The 22,440-nt window shown below is 34.7% G+C and overlaps 1 pseudogene; it reads left to right on the top strand.

Moving 5' to 3' along the window:
- The first annotated feature begins 5,546 nt into the window (after positions 1 to 5,546).
- LOC118741874 lies at positions 5,547 to 19,726 on the top strand (annotated as a pseudogene).
- Positions 19,727 to 22,440: the final 2,714 nt, after the last annotated feature.

Consider the following 22,440-nt stretch of genomic DNA (forward strand, 5'->3'; position numbering starts at 1 on the left):
GACAACGTAATGTGTCGTTGGAGGTGTTCATTTTGTGCTTTACTATTAGCTGACATTGGCCATGATGACAATTTTGGTACTAAAAACTGAAAGAAAACATGGCTTACCTCGTAAGGTGCTTACCTATTTTCCCAGTGGGAATGAAATTGTTCGAAATTGTTGTTGCTTGAGTTTGAAAATGTGTGTGTGAGTTTGTGAGTAAATTTAAAAATCAAATTGTTTGAAAACGTTAAGAATTTTAAAAGTGACTCTCAGCGGTTCTACCTCAAGGCATAACAAGGTAGAAGTGATTTCGACATTTCTCTCTTTCGAACTGCGACTGTAATGTCAACTCTTAACCCTATACAATTCAAAATTTTAATTTTTTAATTTCAATTTTCGATTTTGAGCTGTGCGACTGATTTTAAATACAAACATACAAAAATAAAATGAAAAGGAATTACGAGCGGTGCGCTCTGTGTGGCAACAGCCAGGAAAACAAACTTGTGCGTTATTTTAAACCTCCTAATTGTCAAGTGAAGCGACAACGGTGGGCAAGTAGCTGCGGTGTTCCATTAGGAGACTCTTCGCGTATGTGCGAACACCATTTTAGTGGCGGTGACTTTATTTGTTGCCCATTACAGCCGAGTATTTCCAAGCGGACGCGTTTGTTCCCAGGTGCAGTACCTCACCATACAATTCCCCAATGCTTGAGTTATCTGAAGTGTCGGCCGTTCCTGAGGTGTCTGTGGGGACAAAGTTAGCTGTTGATGCACAGATTCAAACTGAGTAAGTCTGCCATAAACAAGCACGACCGGATCCACGAGTACATTAACATATACATATAAGCAAATGCTCCACGAACACCATGATACAATTTCGTTCCACTAAATTTACCGCTTTAGATCACCATTTACTGTTATAAATTCGACGTTCTGGTTCTTAACATCCCTTTTCCTTTTTTCATAATGCCATGTGAAAAGAGCCGTGTTTTTATTTTTCATACATAGCTGGATTTATCATACGGAAATTAAGCATTACTGAATATGAAGAGAAAATCTCCCACTCATATACATGGATAGACCAAATGTCAAATGGTGGTATGATAAAACCTAAACCAGAAATCCTTGTGGACATAAAGAAACTGGAAGTAATTTTTAATAAATTTAATGGAAAAGAAATTTCGCATTGCAAAAGTTTAATAGCTGAACTATTGAAGTTAAGTTCCGATGTAAATTTAGAAGAAAGAATCAAAATTGTTTTTTTAAAATGTCGAATATACTCTAGAATTAAGTATTTGAATAAAAAAATAAATGCTCAAAAACATTGGGCTAATAAAAACAAGAAAATTGCCAAAACGGTTTTATAAATAAATGTGTAATTTTGAGTAAGTAGATATGCATTTCCACATTTACATTAAACGAAAATACAAAAACTAAAATGAAGCCGACTTTAACGTGATATTAAATATTTTCATATTTACAAAAACTTCCATTTCATAGATATTGAATTTTATCAAATATGGTACATACATAACAAAGGGTTAATTTCTTTGTTTACGTTTTTTGACATTACAGTCAGGTATGAGAGAGCTCGACTGAATTGTCACTTCTACCTTGTTGAATATGCCTTGGTTCTACCTTACTATATTTTTATCATGGATCTAACGAAAGCTTAATTCGGAGTGGCAAAAATATAAATAAAATATTTTCATGTTTGCTGTTTATTAAAATAATGTGATTGTGATTGCGTGACATAGTTTCCAGCATGATACAAACATTAGAAGGTAAAATCATTCTCTCAATTCGTCGACCATGATTTTTTTCTGACGTTTGCAAAAATTTTAAAATCACATAGAATTGAAAATAAAAAAAACGATTTTGTTCCCAATTGTTGTTGTATGAGATTAAAAATGAGAATGTGTGTGTGAGCTTGAGTTCGAATTTTAAAATTATATTGCTGGCAAACGTCAGACAGCCTCTCAATGATTTTACCTTGTAATGTTTTTATCATGGTGTCCAGTTAAAAAAAAAAAACAGAGCTCGTAAAGCCATCAAAGTACTCTCTGGCTCGGAGGAGTTATATTTTTAAGAGCACTCCGAGCGCTAGCGTTATTTAAATCCTCTTCACCATAAACTCCTCACATGTTCGGCTCACTCATGAATTTGCATGTGGCGTATTTGTAAAATAGTTTATTGCATGATACAAAAAAGAAGGTAGTTTTAAATTGAAAATTGAAACTTTCAATCATGATAAAAACATAACAAGGTAAAACCATAGAGAGGCAGTCTGACGTTTGCCTTATATCAATTATATTCAACAATTTTTATTGAGCTTGAGGCCGTTTTTTAATGAAAACTTATTGTAGAAAAGGAAAAAATGGTAGAAGTGATAGCTATTTCGGAAATCACCACATTTCCTCATCAGACTGTGGAAAAGCAACAAAAATTAACAAGGCGAACTTAGCACAGTGCGTAGGCAACTGGCAGAGTCAGTGGGATCGTCGGTTCGAATCCTACTGAAAGAAGTACCTTTTAAAAATAATGAATATCTTTTCTTAAAAATGTCTAAATTTGACATTAAATTCGATAACTACTTGCCAAAATCTTTATTTTTGCATTAATAAAATTTTAGTGAACATATTTTAATTTTTTTTAGTCATTATGTCATCTGATTATTTCACAATATAGCTAGCCAGGACTATTATAATTTTCTATATCTGATACGTTTATTTCTGATATATTTCAGACACTGAAATTACAATTTCCATATTGTTTTTGTCCATGCCTTTCAAGTAACTTGAAAACGGAATTTACTTTGGAAGCCATGGGCCTCATGGTTTTCAGAGAAGTGAGTATTATCTAATTCTAGTATATTTCGACAATATCGTTGTTTCTGTGGGTAAAACAAGTATATTTTACTGTTCAATATTGGAGGGGGTGTGAAACAAAATTGATGAGTTATTGTTAGTATGAAAACTAGAAACACAGTTATCAACTTAAAAAACAAAAGGAGAAATGTTCGGTTATTTGTTCAATGGTTTTGGGGTGGCAAGCGGAGACGGGCCCATTAAAAAATTTGGTAAAATTAGAATTTTGACAGAGAAAATGAAAGTCCAACTCCGATTACGCTGACCGCGGTATTTTTTAATAATTTGCATCTGAAGTTTTTTTTTTTTTTTTTTTAACTAACGTGTAATTGTTTTACCACACGTGTGTGTCAACATTTTTTGCTTTGGGTTAAGCAGTTGGACACATTAACCCAAAATTATTGTACAAGTAACCGAGCCGTACCCAACAATATGCCTTTTGCTTGTTCAAATTTAGATTCTAAGAAGAAAATGTAAATGTAATGTAAATAACCAAAAAATTAATAACAAAATTTGGAGGGTTTTAGATATTGGATATGGTAGCATGAAATGTCACAATCTACTTAATTGTCAGGTTGTTAATATGGCGACGAAAAAGTGACAATGAAACTGTCTTCTTTTTTGTATCATGGTTTATTGTGTTGCTGTCGTCATTTTTATTTTTATAGCTCCGAGTTTTAAAGTGATGCGAAAAATATTTATTACTCACATTTTTAAAACACAAAACTTGAAACAACAAAACCGCAAAGCTTTTTACGCCTATCTTTAAATTCGAAACTGACAGTTGAGAAAACACCGATCTAGAAAAATCGATGACAAACAACCAAGCAAGCAAGAAGCACAAACAGCACTGTCTCATCCTCTTTAAGGTAGCATGGTCAAATGGAGTTGTAATTTACGCCTATCACAGTCAGGTGTTGTGTTGGGACTGCTGTCTGCTCAGTAGGAGCAAAAAACTAGATTGACCTTCTGATTTTGAATGCCTACCTGCATCCCCTCGATGCCTCCCAGTCATTGCTGAGCGAATTATTCATCCAGTTTCGGATTGTGGCTTCGATGGCCGAAGTGTGGAATGCTATAACTGGTTGCGGATCGAGGAATGCCTGGTCTAAGTCGACTGTGGCCAAATGGTCAGATGTCTTATTACCAGGTACTCCCGAGTGACCTGGTACCCAGATTAAAGCAAGTTCGTTATGTTTACCAATATAATTTAGCCCACACTTGCATTGCCGAACTAGTGTTGAAATACTTAGATAGAGGGCTGGCCAATGCGTTAAGTGCAGCTTGGTTGTCACTGCAAATACGTAAACTTCTTTCCCTCCACCTATTTTTCACCACGTAGTCCATGGCTTTGACGATTGCAAATACCTCAGCCTGGAAACTGAAGCATATTTTCCAAACGAAAAGTTATGCCTATCCCCATTAACTTAAAAAAAGACCCCAGATCCTGACCCAGAATCAGTTTTGGAGACATGAGTGAAGATTCGTGCCACTCAGTGTTATACCAACACCCGCTTCTTTTTAGTCTGTAGGTGGCCCTTAAAGCTTCCCCACGTATAACGATACAAAGTGACGCTAAATGCAGCAGTGCGTCAAGAGAACAAGAGAACTATACACCACTCAAAAATTAAAATTGAATTAAAGAGGCTATCAAGCAACCATTTTGGTTCTTTACTTTGGAAGATAAATTTTCGTGGACTCCCACCTCATATTTTTTCACGCCAACATAGACCCCCGTCGAGTCTCCCGTGGACCTCTGGGGGTCCACCTGGACCACTTTGGGAATCACTGATCTATACTAATTATATAATAACTAGCAGACCCGGCGAATCACATTCATATATCTCCATACCAAGTTCCAGTACTCTACCATGAACACTTCCAGAGATATGCAGTATGAAAAGTTCGGTTTGTATGGGAGGTGCCGCGCTCCCTTTTCCAATAACCACCATTTTCTCCGCGAGCATGCGATTGTTTTCGTATATCTCAATACCATGTTCGACTACTCTACCATGACCATTTCCAGAGATATCAATATGAAAAATTCGGTTTGTATGGGAGGTGCCACGCCCCCGGAACTTAGCGGCATGAAATATACTTTACATCCGATTCTCATTCCTACCATATATACACAAAAAATTGCATAAAGATGGGTCGAGCCGTTTAGGAGGAGTTCGACCACAAACACCGTGACACGAGATTTTTAAATATTAGATTGTTTTTTTTGGTAACAGGTAATCTCTCGAATGGCTGGTCCGATTTTCATAAAATTTTGTATAATATACTTTAAATCCGATTCTCATACCTACCATATATACACAAAAAATTGCATAAAGATGGGTCGAGCCGTTTAGGAGGAGTTCGACCACAAACACCGTGACACGAGATTTTTAAATATTAGATTGTTTTTTTACATATAGGATGTTACTCAGTAATCTTTGTCTTTTGGATCGAAGCGTATTATGTGTATGTACAAGCATTTAATTTACGTGCACCACAACTCTAAAGAAACCCCACTTTTCAGCACTGATAAATCTTTAGTAACTTACAAAACTGTAAAATTTTATTTGAAATCAGCGTGTCACTTTATTACAAAATTGTCAAAATATTTTCACAAATTTCATTCAGTTGTAATTGCATAAATACCCAACAAGCATTTCAGTAAATGTTTTTAAAAATAACTTAAAGTAAGTTTGCTATAATAAGCGTTAAATAAGGATTTTTAATATTAAGCTTATTAAAAGTTTTTTCAAATAAACCTTTAATAAGTTTTGAGAGAGAATGTTTATAAATAACTTAAACTTATAAATGAAATGCATATGCCAACGACATGAAGTAGTAAATATAAATTTTTTCAATCGTAAGTGACGTGTTTACGTTTTTTAAAATATATTATTAAAACGAAAAAATTAAATAAAACCAATGCGGTAAAAAAAATCCAATCCAGGACCCGCTGCGCTAATCGGTGGAGCATTCGAGTCTTCAAATGATGAGTTCTCCTTAGCCTTTCTTAGTTTAACATTCAACTAAAAATGTATTACATTTTTTTCAGAAAAGTTCATCAATGATAATGGCGACGATGAAGCGGAATATATAGCTGCATCGATGTCGTTTTTCCAATTTGCCAATAACCGCTTGTAATTGAAAGCACGCAACAAGATATAATAATTAACTTTTTTATGCTTAATTTTTGTGTGTTATCGGGAATTTGTATGCTAAAATGTCTATTCCCTATTTACATTTTCGCGACTGTAGATGAGTCCGCCGAAAATTCGCATTTCTTTTAGTTTCTAGATGTTAAGCAATCTATGTATGAGTTTTTATTGAAATATCTTTAAATAAAGGGTTATAAAAATGTTTATAAAAAGCTTTTTTTTGAACATTTTTAGTAAGTTTATATTCATACGTTTATAAACAACTTTTTTTGAACCTTTATTATAAGTTTACACTTTTAGGCTTATAAAAAGCTTTCTTTTGAACATTTATTAAAAGTTTATATTTCTACGCTTATAACCAATGTTCCTTTTCGATTATATTACGCTTACTTTCAAACGTTTTATAAACAAAAAATCAACGTTTTGTAAGCTTAATGTTTATAATTGAAAACTTAAAAAAAAACTTTCTTTAAGTTTATTTTGCTTGTTGGGTACATACTTATACATAACCCAACAAGCATTTCAGTAAACGTTTTTAAAAATAACTTAAATTAAGTTTGCTATAATAAGCGTTAAATAAGCATTTTTAATATTACGCTTATTAAAAGTTTTTTCAAACAAACCTTTAATATGTTTTGAGAGCGAATGTTTATATATAACTTAAACTTATAAATGAAATGTAAATGCCAACGACATGAAGTAGTAAATATAAAATTTTTTCAATCGTAAGTGACGTGTTTACGTTTTTTAAAATATATTATTAAAAGAAAAAATTTAATTAAACCAATGCGGTAAAACAAGAAAATCCAATCCAGGACCCGCTGCGCTAATCGGTGGAGCATTCGAGTCTTCAAATGATGAGTTCCCCTTATCCTTTCTTAGTTTAACATTCAATTAAAAATGTACTAAATTTTTTTCAGAAAAGTTCATCAATGAGAATGGCGGCGATAAAGCGCAATATATAGCTGCATCGATGTCCCTTTTCTAATTTGCCAATAACCGCAAGTAATTGAAAGCACGCAACAAGATGTAATAATTAACTTTTTTATGCTTAATTTGTATGTGTTATTGTGAATTTGTATCCTAAAATGTCTATTCCCTATTTATATTTTCGCGACTGTAGATGAGTCCGCGGAGAATTCGCATTTCGTTTAGTTTCTAGATGTTAAGCAATCTATGTATGAGGTTTTAATGAAATATCTTTAAATAAAGGGTTATAAAAATGTTTATAAAAAGCTTTCTTTTGAAAATTTTTAGTAAGTTTATATTCATACGCTTATAAACAACTTTTTTTGAACCTTTATTATAAGTTTACACTTTTACGCTTATAAAAAGCTTTCTTTTGAACATTTATTACAAGTTTATATTTCTACGCTTATAACCAATGTTCCTTTTCGATTATATTACGCTTACTTTCAAGCGTTTTATAAACAAAAAATCAACGTTTTGTAAGCTTAATGTTTATAATTGAAAACTTATACTATATATATATATGATACCAACAAGCAAAATAAACTTAAAGAAAGTTTAAATTGCTCCAGTTATACAGCATGAAAATTTTTGAAAAAATAATTTAAATTCTCAAAAAAAAATTCAAAAAATTTTTTGAATCGATATTTGGTAATTACGGACAACTTTTTGAAAAATGTGGCCTTTCCGATGGAGCAGAATTGGCGGGTATTGGTAGAAATATAAGTGCCACTTTATAAGCATGGATAAATATGGGAGTAGCCCAGTCAGCTAGCGGATTGGTACTATCCACACGACTAATGTCGCATATTAACTGGAATCCTACCAGCAACGTTTTTAGCGGTGTTTAAAGTTTTGTACCTTACGGATTGGTCAAATTCGAACCAAAGACTGTCTGTAAAAACTTACATAAACTCAAGCAGAAAAACTTTCTTGCATGAAATTGTTAAAATAAATATAATAATATTATCTTACCTCATTATTAACTGAAGATTGTGGAGAAAACGATTAACAAATTTGAGGAATTTGTTTTCGTATAATAATTTAATGCGCTGCTCTTAAATGATTTGTACTGTTGTACTGTCATTAAAATTCATTTCGCTACCACACTTTTCACATTTCACTTCAGTTTTATTGACAATTTTTTTTTTTAAATACGACCAAACACCACTCCGCGAGCTGGTTGGAAGATCAGTTTTTATTGGCAAATAAATTTAAAAAAAGTCGAGAGTCGAAAGTGAAAAGTCGACTTCAGTCGACTTCCATAAACTGAAAGTCGATCACTAAAATTCGACTTTCAGGAGTAAAAAGTCGATGTTGGTCGAAAGTCTAAGTCGACTTTGCCATCCCTAGTGGGTACCAAGAAAGAGAGTTAGCTTGGAGGATTTTCCGTTTCTTCACCGTTGTCGAGATTTTGTCTTGCCTGTTAAGTGTGTATTATGTCCTGTCTGGATTGTTTATTGTCTGGATTTTTAAAAATTCTCTGAATTTTTTCTCGTCGGTTTCTATAAATTTGGGATTATGGAGTGCTTTCAAATGGACTTTCAGAGCCAGCCGCCCAAATTTATATTAAAATAATATTTTTTTTTTTTAAATCTTAAGCTCTATACCTCTTAAAATATACTTTACAATACATGTTTGTAAATAATACTTCTGTACATACGAACAGTTAATCCTCTTTATTTATTTTTTTTCAGATTCCATGGAACCATGGCTTTGGTGTCTTCAATAGATCTTCTTTTAGCTGCTTATTCGCCTTGCTTACTGCCTTCAATATAAATGCACTCAGCTTCTGTTTTATGATATCGAATTTCTTTCGAAGTCCCATATTAGCTGTTGGTGCAGCACCAATGTTTTGGGTCTTCCTCTGTATACCATATGCTGCTCCAACCGAATCAAATTTTGTTTTTGTTTCCGTTTTCGGTAGTTCCGCATTTGGGCAAGCCATGCACAACATATTTCAACTTGAACACTATAATGGCCTTAAATGGTCTAACTTTTTCAAGCATGACGATTTGCCCGAGTATTACTACAGTGTTGGCACACTTGGTGTGATAATGTTTGGTTTAAGCATAATCCAAATATTAATTGGTATATTTGTACAGAAGATAATCAAAAATTAAACACATTCTTCAAATCATTCAAACGAAGCAAGAGTGAAACCTGCGAAACCACGGAAAGCACGCGATATTCGAAAACCTTTATATTTGAGGTGCGAGCAACGCACAAGCCGGTATTAGTGGAACTGTCATCGATTACAGTGGAGCGAGGGAATCAAATAATTCTCAGTGATATTACGTTAACTCTCTATGAAGATGAAATCACTATGTTGATGGGATATAATGGCAGTGGTAAAACCTCGCTGCTACAGCTTATTGCTGGTTTCATACAACCCACTTCGGGTAAAGTTGTGCTCAAAGAGACCATTCAAGAAAATACTGTAGATAGCTCCCGCGATTTTATGGGTGTCTGTTTCACAGATTCCCTGCTATTGCAACAGCTAAATGTCAAACATCAGTTGACGCTTTTTGGTAGATTGAAAGGCTTAAACTCAAATGATATGAAGAAAGAAGTGAAAAGATATTTGGATGCGCTTGAATTGGACGAGGTTAAATATATACGCACAGAAAGGCTGACATGTGGCCAACGCAGCAAATTGGCTGTGGGTTGTGCACTTATTGGTGGTAGTAAGATTGTTGTATTGGATGATGTGACCTTGAAGTTGGATGTGCGTGACTATCAGCTTATCTGGAGATTGCTGGAGAAAGAGAAGTTTGGCCGTTGCATATTGGTAACGTCTAATTCAAGCTATGAACCCGAACTACATGCTGATAATGTGGTAATGTTGGCAAAAGGACGACTAAAGTGTGTCGGAACTCCACAGTTTCTAAAATCCATGTACTGCTTAGGATTTCACTTGGTGAGTAGCAAAAAATTTTTTTTTAACATTTTCTTTGATCTGGGAAGGGGGAATTAATTTGGCTAAAACCTATATTTGGGATAGAAGTCAAATAAAAATAAAAAAAAGCTCAGTTCTGAATACTGCGGAAAGTTATTTTCCGAAATGAAAAAATTTTTAATTTAGAAATCTGTTTGGTATAGTCCATTGTCCTAAAAGAAAACAAAGCAATATTTTGTAAATTCGAGTCAGCTGTGATGCACTCAAATTCATTGGGAGCAGCAACGATCAGAGAGAGCTTTTGCTCTTCTCGCATTCATACCAAATCTAAAGAGAGCTTTAAAACTTTGCCCGCGGTATATTTTTTTGCTGTAACTGGGTTATCGCAGTGTTGGACAGGGAAAGCTAGAAAGCTTTTATTATAGAGCTTTTAAAACTTTGGCGCGCGAGCTTATGAAGTGACCAACTGTGATTTACAAAGCAATTATGGCATCTGTCTTTCAATCAGCAATGGGCGGAGAAAGGTTTCACTCTACACGCGCCTATACAAAATGTATAGAAAGCTTAAAAGAGCTTTGCCCGCGGGAACGGAAGTGCCCATAACCGCTTTCAATTGACCACAGTCTTTCGAAAGCCTTTGTCACTTTGAAAAATGTCAAATCTGGCAACTATCTTGAAAGCTTTTTCTGTATTTCGAAGTATTGCTTGAAAGATTTGTTAACAAGGAAGTCTTATAGCCACTTTCAAGAAAGCTATTTAGGCGAAAAATGATCAATGTTTTATTTGAATTTAGAATGAAAATTGACAAGGGAAAAAATCATTTTTCACTTAAATTGCTGCTGAAACCGACAGTAAGATTTATTTTGTTTGTCTTAAATAAAATTAAATGAAAATATACATATGTTTTTTGTTTTTTAACTGGCTAACCAGAATGGTGAGGCTATTGTATGTAGGAAGAGCCGTCAAAAGTTAAAATATTCTAAATGCTCTAATCTGCCCACAGTATGTAGCTGTGGTTGTGGTGTATTGTTGCTGATGAAGTTAACGAAATAGCTTGTAGCTGTGGTACTACATTCTGGTTGGCCAGTAACAAACTAAAAATTAAAATAAAAAAATTAAAAAAAGGGAAAACAAAATAAATTAAGCAAAAAGAGGTAATAAATAAAATAATTATATATGTGTATATCTAGAAATTAAATGAATTAAAAAACCATATTTTTTTATCTATATTAATAAAAAAAGAAAAAATATAAAATAAGGTCCCAAAGTTAAACCAAATATCTTTAAGTAAGTTTCTTTTTAAAAATTAAAATTTAAAACTCAAAAGACAATTAAATTCAATAAGGAAAAAAAATTCTGTTGCCCAGGGATTCAAACTTCAGATCTCTCGAATGACAGGCTGGTGCTTCGCTCACTCAGCCAATGCGACCATAGGAGAATAAACATCTCCATTTGGAACATACTTGACTGCTTTATGTCAAAAGAGCTTTTCTCCTTGAAAGTTGGCCAGGGAGATTTTTTTGTATGACTGTCGTGATGAAATAAACTAAATCTTTCAAACTATCTTGCCTGGTGTCCATGACTCGTCCCAGTTATGGTTTAGTTCTGGACGAGAACAAAATGTAATGCCGAAAACGTTCCTACAAAAGAGCTAAACGGGAACAAAAGTATTGAGAGCACAACAAAATGCGCACAAAACTCATGAAAACGTTCACAAAAAGAAAAGAATGAGAACGAGACTTTCAGGAACGTTCTGAAAAAGAACATAATGAGAACGAAACTTTCGGGAACGTACGAACAAAATAAGAACGAATGTATCGAGAACGTTTTCAAGGAGGAACAAATAAGAACAAAAGTCTGAGGAAAGTTCTGCTAGAGAACAAAGCGAGTAAAAAAGTTTTGAGAACTTTACGTTAAGAATGGGAGGGGTGTCTGCGTGTTGGAACGAAAAATCGTTTCAGTGAGAACCACCATTTTTAGTCACTTCAACTTCCAGATCGTTTATAATTAGAGTTAATTGTCTATTTATGGAACGATTTTTCATTTTCCGTGCAAGAGAAGCTCGTGTCTAAAGTCTTTCGTTGACTTTTTTGCATAATTATCGTTCAGTTCTTGTTTGATTAATTTTAAAATTCAAACATTTCAAATTAATGGAAAGCTATGAGAAAAAATTTGTTCTCGCTTTCTTTCTCACGAATAATTCAAAGAAGATTTATTCCCCTTTCTTTCTCTTTCAGAAAGTTCTGGAGATTTAAGTTCCCAAATTGTCTTCATGAGAAAGTTCCTTAGACTTTTCTTTGCCAAAATGTTACGGAGACTTTTGCTCCCATTTTAATCTCTATGAAATGTTTCCGACAGTATTATTCGTATCTTGTTCTCTTTAGGAACGTTCCTCAGGATTTTGTTCTTATATAATTGCCATTGAGAACATGCTCGAGAGTTTTTCTCATGCAACTAACTATCTTAGACAGAATCGTCCTGTTAGAAGCGTTGGTGACCAAACCATATCCCGCAGGAGAAGCTCTCAATGGATTTTAGGTAGATTGTGGTAAGAGTTAAAGCTCTGTTTGATCCTCACTGGTCAATTTATTTAATTTTAAGGTTGATCAGCACTGATTTCGTTTTATCAGTTAGATTTTAAAACTTATCCGCCTTCAATACACTTTTATTGAGAACACAACTTAGATTCAAAGAGCAGCTAAATTTTGAAAGCTTTTTGAGAAAACGGCCCTAAAAGTTCACTGGTATATTTATTCACAGTTAAGCTAAAATATTTTCTACTCTAAACAGCTTCCAACCTTTCTAAAAGAAAATATCTTTTAGTTTTTCTATCCTCTATATACTTAGATTATTTCTAAATCAGAACAATGTAATCCCGTAGAAGTAACAAAGCTTTTGAGTAAGTACATGCCAGATATTTCACCGACAAGCGATCTCGTGCAGGAATTAGTCTATCTTATCGAAACAAGTGACGTAGAGATAATTGAAAAAGCTTTTCGAGAATTAGAAGCAGCTAAGGAAAGGCTGGGCATCATAAGTATAGCCATCAATGAGACGCCTATAGAAGAACTCTTTTGCAAGTTGGGTGCCGAACGACCAGCCTATGATGATCACAAACGCTATTTGAGAATATTTAACGGTCAAAGTATAACATCTGCTGACAGTGGCAGGGCTAGTCGTGCTGGCAGTCGCAGTGGCAGCTACAGTGCTAGCAGCGATGATCTACTCTTTATGACAACTCGAAGACGACAATACAAAATTAGTGCAATTCGAAGTATGAGCAATCAGTGGTATGCGATGTATTACAAGTTTTACATCTTCAATTTGGTATACAAATATTTCTTCCCCCCACTCTTTCTCATCCTATTCATTTGTATACTTATATTTGCGTATGCAATGAGACCTGATGAGAAATTATTGTCAAAATTAAGTGCTAATATCGCCGATTATGGTGATTCAATAACACTATTAAGTGTTCGAACGAGTCCCACAATTAATATCGAAAACCTATTGAAAAATATAAACAGTTTATATATTGGAAAAACAGTAATATAAAGACGATAGATATCAAGGGCGAAGCTATGAGTGATTATATGTTGAATCTACAGAGTCAAAATCAATATAATAATTTAAAATTAAAAGTGATACTTGGTCTAACTATACAAAAACATTTTACCGGTTGGTATAATGGATATCTACCTCACGTCGCACCGCTTTCTTTGAATATTCTACATAATGCGCTATTGCGGTAAATTGAGTGGATTTTTAATATTTTTTTTAACTATAAAACTATTTAATTATAAAACTTTTATTTACAGTTACTACTTAAATACAACCGACGCTAAAATACTCGTTACTCTCGAACTGCTGCCTAAACAAATTGGCATTATTGCCTCCGAAATAAAGACAGAAGCAATGATTATTGGCAGCAAGTGGGCTATACTTTTGGCTGTTATCCTATGCTACTTGGTATCCATAAAGGTTATTGTTTTTGTCAACGAACAATCAACGGGATTCGTGAGTCTGCTGCGGAGGGCTGGTTTGAATAGCTTCAATTTTTGGATAACTAGTTTTCTCTTCGATATGGTCAAAATTTGCATTGTGGTGGTATTATTTCTCTTGGCTGCGTGGTGGCTATTACCGCCACAACATACATCAGGATTTGTTTTGCGTAAGTAAACTACGGTAAATTAAATTTGTATACTTATTACGGTAATCCACTCTCTGAAATCGTGATTTTTCGAATATCGAATAAATCGCAGTTTGGTTATCAAATGAGCCAGGTTCATACAGAAAGTCGCCAATGAATTACGAACTGCACTCAGATGTTTTTCTTTTCAAGTTGATCCGAGTTTTTGAATTGTAAATATTTTTTGTATAAATAAACTAGCTTGTCCTCACTCGCATATTTAAATTCAGCCAAAAGCAGGAGATTTTAACTTTTTGTTAACCCCCTTTCGTCTGATACCCGTGTTGCGATGTAATATTTCAATTACCTAATTCCCATAATTTAAGTGAAAGTTCACTTTTGGAACAGCTGGTAACACTCCTTTGTGTAGTTTAGAAATTATACCCTTATTGTAGATATTCATTTACCTTTAAACAGACGACAACCTTCTTCAAAATACTTTCAAACTACATCCTACCTAAATCTCTTTCGTCTGACATCCGTATTTTACACATTTTTGTTACCTAATTCCCTTAATTAAAGTTGAAAATAAGTTTTAAAAGAGGTGGAAACACTGCCCATGTGGTTAAGAAATAAAACCTTTTCAAAACCACTGCAGTTGATAGTCATATTATAGTAGTTCATATACATAACTTAAATGAAATAAAGTTTTAACAGGTGTCAATTCTTTTCATGTCCTGACTTTTATATGTATAAATCTTCTCCCCACTGAGACAAACACGTAGGTACATATATAGGTAAAGAGGCATAGAGTCTACCGATGTCAAACTTTAAAAAAACTTGATTTTATATGTACGTATGAGCAAATCTCACGAGCTGTAAAGTTTTTGGTCGAAAATGGTGGCACCCTTATCTTAGAAAATGCAATATCTTCAGTTTTGTGTAAAAAACAAGATTTCATTGCGAAGTTGTATTTCAATAAAAACTTAAAAAGATACATATACTAAAAAAAGTCAAAATAACAACTCGTGCTTATATACCCATAGTTGTGTATGTAACGCATACGCCCGTAGCACCATATACAGTCAACTAACACGTTTACTCGTACGCCTTAACTTAAAAGTCATATTATTCAAAAGTAGTTAAATAGCGTGGAACATTTTTCTACAGTATTCTTTGCGTATTCGGCGGCCGCTGTGGTGTAGTACTGATCACGTGATCAGCAGTGCGCGCTTCCATATTTCGCAGCGCCCGGGTTCAAGTCCCGGTCAAAGCAACTAGAAAAAGTTTTTTCTTAACAGCGGTCGCCCCTAGCAGGCAATGACAAACCTCCGAGTGCATTTCTGCCATGAAAAACAGCTTCTCATTAAAATACAATCGCCGTTCGGAGTCGGCGTAAAATTGTAGGTCCCTCCTCTTTGTGTGACAACATCAAAGCGCACGCCACAAATCGGAGGAGAAGCTCGGCCAAACACTAACAAATGTGTATGCGCCAATCTATTATTATTATTATTATAATTCTTTGCGAATATACATATATATTAACTTCTTCATGTACATATGTATCTATGTATATAACAATTTCAGAATGAATTTCGAGTGTGCCACTAAAAATTGTAAAATTGGAATTTTTCTTTCACAAATTATCATCATCTTATATTCAATGTAATTTTTTTTCATTTGGTCGCACACCAGCTTTATTACTCTAGATTGGTGCGTTCTGGCATGAGTAAGTATCTAAAACTTTAATAAAAAAATCGTAAGTTTTCAAAAATTACAAAACAGCTGCGCAAGATATTCTGCATGCTGATTTTTTTTTTGAATTTGATAGCAGTTTTGAAACTTCACAGATATGCTGTATTTGATGAACTTTCATTACCTCTAATATGAACATTCTATTTAAAAACTTCCCAAAGTTGTTCAAAAAAACAATTATGATTTTTTCGTGTGAAAATAAAACAAATATTAATTAAGTGACCCTAAAAACAACTCGTGCGATTTCAATTAACCCTTTAAAGACCAAGGGAAATATGCTTTCCAAAGAATTTCTCGGCTCATAAAAATATTAGTTTTTGAAGAAATATGAATTAAAGAAAACAAAAATTTGTTTAAAATATTTTCGTTTAAAGAAACATTAGCAACGATAAGGAAAAAAATTCCATAAAAAAATACTTTTTAAAATGAACTTTAAGGAAAAAAATATTTTTTTGTGAAACTTTTTTTCTGAGAATTATCTTTTTGTAAGAATATTTTGGAAAACATTTATTAAAAAAGAAGTATTTTTACCAAAAGCAGAAATACTTATTCAGAAAAAAAATTGGAAAAATGTTTAAAGAAACATTAACAAACGTTAAGAAAAAAAATTCCATATAAAATACTTGTTAAAATGAATTTTAAGGAAAAAAATATTTTTTTGTGCAACTTTTTTTCTGAGAATTATCTTTTTGTAAGAATATTTGTTTTGGTAAGCATTTATTAAGAAAAAAATATGTATTTTCACCAAATTTTTATGGAAACTGAATTGTTTTCCTTATTTTTTAAATTTTTTTTAGAAAATAAATTCCTAATAGAAAGAATTTTTTTTTTTAGTAAAAGTAAGTGCTTACAAATTTTGAGGAAATTGAGTTGTAAGAAATAACTTTTTCCTTGTTTGTTCTTTAAAAAATTTGTTTAAAATAAAATCAAATGATTAATCAAATTAATGGTACATGTTTTTTTAAACAGATGGCAACTTTCTTCTAAAAATATTTTTTTTAAATGAGTTCTCTTAAAGTCCATTACCATTTGTCCCCTGTTTAACTATATTTGATCAATCGGATAAATTGAATTTAATGTAACTTTTTGTACAGGTGGCAACTCTCTTTTAGAATTAAAATAAATCATACTTTCTTCTTTTAAACGACTATAGTTTAAAGAGTTATTGCTTCACAATAATAAAACTGTTAATACTGCATATTAATATCTTACAGGCTGGGCCACTTCTTTAATTCTACTCGCGGGCGCGGCTTTAATTTCGACAAATTATTTCCTCAGCCAATTTTTTACGAGCAATTATCGAGCCTACTTCGTAATTACGTCACTGCATTCGCTCGGTGTATCCAGTTTTATAATATTTCCCAATGTATTGAAGGACTTGTCCTCGACTGCAACATTGCCACTGCGTATTTTTCCGCTGTTTTCATTTTGTAATGGAGTTTACAACGTGTACAAATATAATGAAAAATTAAATTTCTGCAATAACAAAATAATAACAGCCTTATGTATTGCCATGGAGGAATGTAAACATATAGTCGGGAATTGTGGTGAGAGACAAAAAGAAAGCATGAAAAGAAGTAGAGCCTTTAAATAAGTATATGGGGTATTCCATCGTCACGGGTGGGACATTTGTACAGCAAAAATAGTTTTCCTTTTTTAATTTAAGTATAAAGTACTAAGCAATTCTACATTTTGATAAAGCTACACCTAGTTCACTAATATACGAGTTATTACCAAATACGAAAAATATTCCAACTTGATTTTATATTGGAAAATTCTGAGCTGTTTCTTCCGTCACGGGTAGGACAAAGAAAAGACACTGCTTTTTGGAGAACATATATTTTAAGGAAAGTCTGTGAATTTACTTAACATTTCTATCTGGATTAGATGTTTTACTATACAGAAAAGAACCAGCAATCCCAACAAAGCACAAACCATAATAAGAATTATTTTTTTATTATTAAAAAATTCAAAATTCTCCTGTCACGGGTGGGACAACTTTTGTCACGGGTGGGACACGTACGATTTTCTTCATGAAAGGAAGCTTCTAGTGAGATCCATATCAAAGAGATTAGGTATGATAAATGTTAGAGGTCAAATACAAGATCAATTGACCTACTTTTATGACAGTGGAGTCATTGTAAGACGCACGATATACTGCTGACCCCAGGATCTATTTTAGGGGCAATAGTTATACCAAACGAAAGCTAGAAGTCGCCAGATTGATGTATTAAAATGCATGGAAGAAAGGATTATTTGCAAACGCATGAAATTTTATATGCATTTTCCTAATGCACTTCTGCACGGTGCATTTGATTGCAACGAAATTTCGAATGTGCCTTAATGATTTTCAAGTTTGTTTAGAATAGCTATGTATGTCTGACTAATACTAACTACAGGCTAAACATGTATATCGACTACTGTTATCACGTCGATAGAGATGTCTAACCTGCTGTTAGTGTTGACCAGACATTGAGTAACCGGCTTAAGAGTGGCTCGAGTTGAGTTATTTTTGGAAACTGATTTCATGGACAAATCATGCTCAAATTTAGCTATTCCTTAAAACCATAGAACGTCAGAAAAGATCTTGTGTATCGATGTCTAATCCGAAAAGTTATCTGCATTAGAATACTTGTAAGCAGATACATATGTATATCTTTGTCACTTAAAGGCTATTTATTGGATTGAATTTATAAGTTTCGCGAACTTCTAGATTTTCTTGGTTGGAACTTTTCAGGTAATTGTTAATATTGACTTTTAATTGTTGTTAAGCAACCCTCATCATAGAATTCTCTGGCGTCTCTAAAATAGTAATGCTTATCTTGACTTTTCGAGCTGGCCACGCGAAATTTTTTACTACATCGCTTAGCCCACCAACAGTATTATGGTGTTTAGTCAACCTTTACTTCAGAGTTTTGTGGCATTAAACATAGGTTTGAAACGTTAAACTTATTTTTTTATTGTTAGGCATCATTAGAAAAAAATTATAAAAGATTGTCACGGGCGGGACACGATAAAACGTTTCAAAATCTCTTAAGTAGGTACTTATAATATAATAAAAGAAATGAAATAGGGCTGCTTATTATAAACACACTCTAGTTATGAAATTATAGAAAACTCCCTAAAGTAGTAACTAAGCAATACGAAGTTTAAAACTTTTTAGTCACGGGTTGGACATGCTAAACCGTAGTGATTTTATCCTATTATATAATTTAAATGCCTATTTTTCTTCAATGCCATATTGCTTCTTCGGGGCGCAGAAAGATCGAGACATTTATTCCCCCCTTCAAAAAAATAATAACTTTGTGAATACTTGATTTTGCAGAGCCTTCTATATTAAAATATGTTGTCGTATTCAACTACTTTTCTAATGTTGAAGTTTTGAGTGTATTTACAGTGTAATAAAATAATATAACTAAATTTTTTTTCGAAAAAACGTTAATTTCAGGTATTGAGCATTGAATCATCAAGCATTCCATGTTCAATAAGCTACTCTAAAATTGGACACAAAGTTTCACTTACTCATGGAATACCCCATATGAATATTAGTATTTTGGTTTTTACATTTAGAGAACAAAAAACTACAAGTAGAAGAAGATGCCAAGTACTTTTATGTAATCACTGCGCTCAGTTGGCTTGGAATTATGATTTATGAATGCAGACACTTCTTCACGCATGTAGTTCCCTTCGACAATTCGTGAGTATTTACTAACTGCTGCTTCTACTAGGCGCCTGAAAAAAAAAACAATTTTTTTGCAATTTATTTATAAAGTGAGCGAGCTTTGGATGATCATAAGCGACGACATGCCAGCGAACCTACTGAAGTGGACAGTGTTACTGCGGAAGCGATAAAAGTACAAGCAAAGAAACCACGAATGCGCAACTACTATACAGTTATTTGCGAGAACTTGGGTCTAATACAAAAGGGAAAAATTTTGGTGGACAGACTAACATTCACTATACAACCGTAAGTAGCAGCAGTAAGCAGTAAAAGGAGTAAGCATCTGTGTCGTTTTGCTAAAGCACTTGTTTCGTTCACCGCCCGTGCGTTTCTTTTGTAAGAAAAATTATTTTTAAAAGCCGCTCAAAAATAATTTACTACAATTTACATTTGCTGCGCATCTTAATAACCTAATTCAAATTTTTTTTTTACGCACCTAAATAGCTCTGAGTTTCGTGCTTGGTGTGAGGGCGATATAGCCCACTTTGAGATAAACCCGGATAACACAAAAAGTTTTTATGAGATATATAATGACAAAGGGTCAGGGTAATAGCCATGTACCTGGACAATGACACGCCAATCCCCAACGACAGCGGTCGCACAAATGGTGGCACGCTGGGAAGGGGTTTTGGTCCTGGGAGGTGCTGCGAACGCACATAACAGCACCCGGAAAAATGGGAACATCAATGAACGAGGTGATTTACTTTTTGAATTCAAACTTAGAACAACTGTAGTCATAAATAAGTAGTAGAGCCCACTTTTATAAGCAGAAGCAGGAAAGAGGTCCTGGACGTAACCCTCGTCTCAGAGGATGCGGAAGCTGTGGTCAGAAGCTGGAGGTTGGTTGGTGAGCACTCCTTTTCTGACTATCGCTACGTACAATTTCTCTTTTAGGGGGTTCCGTCCAAGTCGCTTTTCATGACAAACTTAAAAAACGCCGACTGGCATAAGTATAGGAATATGCTTTGCAAGAAACGACGTATTCAATACCAGGGAACCATACAGATCTAGATAACTTGGTCAATCATTTCACGGTGAGATGTGGCAAGGCTCTGGATCAGGCCTGCCCCATGAGAATGCCAATATGCAATACGAAACCACCCTAGTAGTGCTCAGAGATAGATGAGACCCGTAAATCCTGTCGAAGGGCTTTTAATCTTGCTAAGTACGCGATGGTAATCTCTAAGTTAAACTTAAGATATTAAAAGAAGCTATTAAGCAAATGCATAGATCCTCATGGAGGAAGTTTTGCAGTGGGCTGGAATCTGTATCAGATAGGTCTAGGCTCCAATTCACTCTGAGCCGCCCCGGGAAGCTTGCAAAGATCTGATGATACGTGTATGGAAACTGGGAAGGAATCTCTGGACCCTTGCCACAGAAAGAGGTCATCCAATTACGGTGGATCTTCTTACCAAAGAAAAACTAATTTGGGGGGAAAAAGATCATTTAAGCCTTATGTATCTGTGGGTTCAGATGGTGTTTCACTGATTCAGCTGCAGAAATATTTGGAGTTAAGCCCAGATTGGCTGGTGGTATTTTCAAAGGAGTTCACACTCCCAACTACATTCCAGAGATCTGGAAAATGCCGAGGGTTCGTTTCAACCCAAAGTCAGGAAGAACATCCTACACTAACCCGAAAGACTTTAGGGCTATTAGTCTAGCATGCCTCCAGTTCAAGATAATGGAGCGACTGATTGAATTCCTCTTCAGGGAATCAGTTGCAAACAAACTTATGGCATCCCTGTAAGCCTATATGAAAGGAAGTTCCGCCGAAGCAGCGCTACACGAAATCGTTTCTACTAGGCAGAGTTGCAGGGGAACCGCGAGGGGTGGGGTTGTGTCTCCTCTTGTGTGGGTTTGGAAATTCACGATTTGTAGCAGGCCCTGGAAGGGGAGAGCTCTAAGGTCATTGCGTACGCTGACGGCCTTGCGGTGGTGCGAAAAATCTCCACAAACTCTGTGTAATATCATGCAGGGCAGACTAAGGTTAATTGAAAGATGGACCAAAAAGAGACCCTAGGGTGTTAACCTAGTCAAAACTAACCTGGTTCTCTTTACAAGAAATTACAAAATACTTTCACTGCATCTCCCTGCCATAGGCACCACGACGCTGAAGCTAGGGGAATCTGCGGAATATCTAGGCACGATGTGTACAAGACGCGTTGTTAGCCCTCTACAGCTGTAAAGTTCCAAATGGCCGTAGATGGGAGCTGTCCCAAAGCATAATGCACTGACTTTACACAGTGGTTTTTAGGCCTATTCTGCTGTACTGGATATTGGTATGGTGGCCAAATTTCGGCGAGAAATCCACATCTGAAGCATTTCAAAACGTGCAAATAGACATTGGAAATTGTCCGGCTGGGAAAACACTCAGGATAGCCACACTGCAATCGGGAACGGATTACTCTGTACCAAGTTTAAATTTCACAATGAGGTATAAGATGTCCATTCCAGATAGCATATTTTGGTCTGGAGAGGATACTGATGAAATGGGATCACTCCACTTCTACACCGATGATGCTAAACTAGAGGGAAAGGTAGGAGAGGGGTCTTGTCACCCCAACTGGGGCTGGAAAAATCATTTCGCCTACCCGAGACTATTGCAGCGTCTTTAAAGCTGACGTCGCTGTCATACAAAGGGCAATTGAGCACTTACGTACAGGAGAATCAATACATAACTATACCTTCATCAAGAGAGGGCACATCCATCTTTCGCAATCCCGGTAGGATTTAGGCATGCCGCCCGCTACCTGCAAGCTCATTGGAAGAGATTTGTCTCTTAAACAAGAAAGGGATAGGTGAGATAGTACCACAAATTGCAACAATACAAAGTTTAGGTGGTCCAAAAAGAATGAGACGCTTTCGAACATTCTTCTTATACTCAGCCATGGACCTGTTGCCATTGGAAGGCACGCGGAGAGGCTAGAGGTTCGCCACAACGACGTTATGCAGAAGCTCAAAAAA

Source organism: Rhagoletis pomonella, unplaced genomic scaffold, assembly GCF_013731165.1.
Source record: "Rhagoletis pomonella isolate Grant_MI unplaced genomic scaffold, Rhpom_1.0 Rhpom_scaffold_00006, whole genome shotgun sequence".
Classification (NCBI taxonomy): domain Eukaryota; kingdom Metazoa; phylum Arthropoda; class Insecta; order Diptera; family Tephritidae; genus Rhagoletis; species Rhagoletis pomonella.